The 4242-nt window shown below is 38.5% G+C and overlaps 1 long non-coding RNA gene across 1 annotated transcript; it reads left to right on the top strand.

Moving 5' to 3' along the window:
- The first annotated feature begins 649 nt into the window (after positions 1 to 649).
- LOC138958205 (uncharacterized) lies at positions 650 to 1872 on the top strand. The gene is made up of 2 exons (XR_011453339.1): positions 650 to 976; positions 1261 to 1872. It is a non-coding gene; the product is annotated as an uncharacterized lncRNA (long non-coding RNA).
- The last annotated feature ends 2370 nt before the right edge of the window (positions 1873 to 4242 follow it).

Here is a 4242-nt window from a genome sequence, read left to right on the forward strand (position 1 = left end):
TAATTATAAAAGAATAAGAGAAGAAAATTCATAAAACCCATGATAAAAAAAAATAAATAAAAAATCATGTTCTTAAAGGCACAGTAAGCCTCCCGTAAACCATCACAGATACTGTCAGGCTTTTACACACAGCACAAACACCCTTCCATTTGAACGCTGACCCAATGGGAACATCCTAGGTGCTGAGCAATTTTCAAAGAATTTATTTTTGCGTGGTTTATCTTACCCCTGAGCCATCGTGAACCCGTGTGATGCAGTTTCCCTTTTTTACAATGCAGTCGTCAGTTTGTAATTTGAATGCGGCTCGCTGTGAGCTTATCTGCAATAGCACGTTATTATGTACCTCTGACTTTTCACGAAACAAACGAATGTGGTTCATAAGAACTCGAGCGATGGCTTTTGACTGTCTATAAACCGTCGTCTGCTACGAAAACCACGACTTTGCGTGACCCTGCTTCCGGGCTTTTCTTTTTTCAAATTTTCAAAACTTCGAATTGTACTGATCTTGTCTTGATGAAAAAATAATTCTTTTGTGATTTAAGAATGTTTGTGTAACAAGCTGTCAATTTATTATTTAGATTTTAAAAGTTAGGTCTAGCGCCAAAACGCACAATCATCGATCCACGGCTATCGCCAGTTGAAGGGAAGTAACTGTGACAAACGGATTTGCACATAATGTATATTGGAGTTATATGACGCAGGTGTACAACATTTCATGGGCCACGAACTTTGAGTAGGCACCGTGCGGTGAAATATTGTCCGTACAGTGCAGTGATGTCACGTGTGAGATGTGACCAATCAGAGAAGAGTATTGACTGAGGTCACGTTTGTAGATAGATTAGACAGCAGAGCTTTGCAGACCATCGACAAGAGAAGACGGGTCTCTTACTGAGTAAAGTTTCTCACCGGGCGCTGGGAGGTCGGTTAGACTCGTGCCGCGGTATTGAATCGTTGGATTCAACTGCTGTGTTTACAGGTATTTATTGAATTGATATTTTGCTCGGAGATATTATTTTGCTCGGAAATATTGACTTGAGAAATGACCGGGAGAGTCATGTGTGAATTGGCTGAAAAGCGTGCGCGGTTGTCAGCCATTGTTGAAAATGGAATGTTTACATGTTTTTCGGAAATGAAGTCGCTTATGAGTTAGCGGGTGTATATACTGTAACCGCATAAGTTAGTTGCCGGTAGTGATAAAGAATGTCAGAAAAGTTTATTCAAGTATGGAGACTTATGGTAGTTTAAACTTGTGTATTTTAGCATCCCGGGCCGAGTGGGTCGCGGAAGTATCCCGGGCCGAGAGCGGTCGCGGAAATTGGGGAACGAGACGGGAGGTTCTGCCCTTACGCCCGAGCCGTGAGCTGTGGGGAGTGCAGGAGGGGAGACAGCGTGAAGCGCTGTAAAACGGGAACCCCGTCCCCATTCCACCACACGAAGACAGTTTGTGTGGGTGGGGTGGAGCAGTGCGTGCCACTGAATATGTGAGTACGACTGGGAGAAATTAACCAGCGTGATAGCTGTACGGAGATACGTTTCCCAAGTGAACAACCACGAGACGTCGAGCGACGTGATTTTATCATCTGTATGTAACAGAAATGAATATTGACAGAAGTATTGCTTGAGACAATGACTTCGTGTGTAGTGAGACAGACGGGCTCTCACGGAACAAAGCTTAAAGTGTTATACGTGTGTGCACGTGAATTGTAGACTGCATGACAAAGTAACATGTATGTAATTTTGTGCAGTTAGACTCTGTGTGTTAACAGAAATAGAACTTCCATGTTGAGCGGGAGTGATCTGTAGAATGGATGAAGAATAATATGTTTATGTTGTGTTATTGAACATTCTAATAGAGGTACAGAGGCAAAGGGCCGTAACTGTGTTCGTGTTTTTGTGCCTGGTTGGAATGTGTGTGTGTGTGTGTGTGTGAAGGCTAGATAGTAAACAGAGAGTAGCACGCACAATTTCTGATAGGAGTAGATATACATACATACAGACATACACACGTAAATTCCAGCCGTAACATTTGGTGACCCCGATAACTCTGTGTTAGCTAAAATTTGTAGTTGTTTCCCTGCATTAATAAATTTAATTTTGTCCCCTGTGTTGGGTTTTCAGAACTTTTGGCAGTAGGTCACGCAGACAGAGATTTTTCAGATTCATTAGTTGTGTCGTTCATGTCCTGTTTTGTATTTGTTACCGTCTCCAGTTTTACGGTAGTGCTTACTGTACAGTTCTAGGCACTGAGGGAATAGCTTCATTTTTCTACCTGTGGGGTCTTTCATTTCTCTTTCCTTGCTCTTTTCTGTGCTTTCAATTTTGTAAAATATTTGGTAAATTTTTTTTTCTTTCTGCTTTGGAATAGGGATCTATCTGTTGTTTATTGCCCTTTGCCTTTGTTAAGTTGTTTAACTGTGATTAATTTTGTTCTTTTTGACTTTGAACTTTTCTAATTTGATCTTGGAATTTTTTTTTGTTAGTGTGATTGGTTAGGTTTATTGATTTTGTAGGATTAGGTTTGTTGATTTTGTAAGTTTGTTGTAAATAATTAAGGTAATTAGTTGTGATATTTTGATATAGACTTTAATTAGTTCAAGTTTTAGTTTATTTTTGATTTGTTATTTGCTATGGTAGTAGATTAGGTACTTTGAATTTTTTTGGTTTAATTTAGTCTGCTGTTTGGTGATTGTGTCACTTTAATATTTTTTTTTGGAATTTGTTTTATTTGCCTCCAACTACATTTGTTGTTGTCTTGTTGATCTAAATTAAGTTAATTTCATTAGTAGTTGTATAATATAGTTATTTTAAGCTGCTATTTAAAACTTTGATTAATATGGATTGTTTTACTTCATAGATTTTTTGTTGGAACTTTGTTTTTATTTTGCTTCCAACTGCGTTTCCTTTAGTTGAACTTCACTTATTTTGGGTTTGATTTTCTGATTTCGTATTTAGATTGTTGATTAGTCTTAAGTATTTACTTGTGTTTGCATCTTTGAACTTTGAATTTTTCCTACTATTTGTGGTTTGGGGTTGTCTTGTTTGTGTTTGTATATATGTTTTGAAACAAGATTCGTTTTGACTTCATTGACTGGGTATCTGACTTTAATTAGAATTGTTGGATATTTTTGCGTAAGATTTACGCCAAAACGTATTGGGATATGGTCTTGTGTTGACTATTGTATCTGGTCAAAGATTTTTGGTGGTACAGATTTCAAGTAGATTGCTTGAACTTGCACTATTATTTGAAACTTTTTCAAAACTTTTCTCTAAACTTGGACATATTTTGGTGTGATTTTGAAAGTTCAAAACTTACACAATGGAGAGCGAAGATGATTATGATGCGTTGTTTGAAAAGTTTGTAAAACAGGCAGAGACTTTGGGTCTTACTGCAGAGAAACGTGAGAAATACGTGAAAGAGAGTTTTGATCGTTTGGAGAGAAAACGAGAAAAAGATGAAAAGCAAAAAGAAAGGGAAATTGAAGAAAATCGAAGAGAAAAAGAATTGGAAAGAGAAAAAGAAAGGGAAGAAAGACAAATGCAAAAAGAAAGGGAAGAAAGACAAATGCTAAAAGAACGGGAAGATGCACAAATTGAAGAAAGTCGAAGACAAAAAGAATTGGACCGGGAAGAAAGAGACAAAGAGAGAGAACACCAGTTAAAGCAAAGAGAGCTTGAGATTAGGCAGGCTGAAATTAGTGCTGGGTCGCGTGCACCACAAAATGGTCGGGATTCTCACACTAATGTAGGTGCTCGCCCTGTTTACCCCAGGCTCCCTGCATTCAGGGAACAGCAAGATGATATAGACTCTTACTTGTTCAGATTTGAAACTCATGCAAAATCTCTGGAATGGGAAGAGACAAGGTGGATCACGTACTTGTCTGCTCTTTTAGAGGGCAATGCATTAAACCTATACCATAGCCTTGCTGCTGCTGGTGAACTAACATACCAATGTTTGAAAGAAAACTTACTGAAGAAATTTCAGTGCACGTCTGAAACATTTAGACAAAAGCTCCGAAATATCCGTCCAAGTGAAAAGGAACCGTTCCAAACTTTTGGGATTGAGTTACGACGATTGTTTGATCGTTGGGTTGCGCTATCTGACATAACCACAGATGTTGAAGGTCTAGTGAACTTGATCCTGGGAGAACAATTCCTTGAAAGCGTATCAGCTGACTTAGCAACTTTCATTCGAGAACGAGGTCTAGTTACTTTGGATGAAATGGTCAAAGCTGCCGAAAGTTA

This window comes from Littorina saxatilis, linkage group LG2, assembly GCF_037325665.1.
Source record: "Littorina saxatilis isolate snail1 linkage group LG2, US_GU_Lsax_2.0, whole genome shotgun sequence".
In the NCBI taxonomy this organism is placed as follows: Eukaryota; Metazoa; Mollusca; class Gastropoda; order Littorinimorpha; family Littorinidae; genus Littorina; species Littorina saxatilis.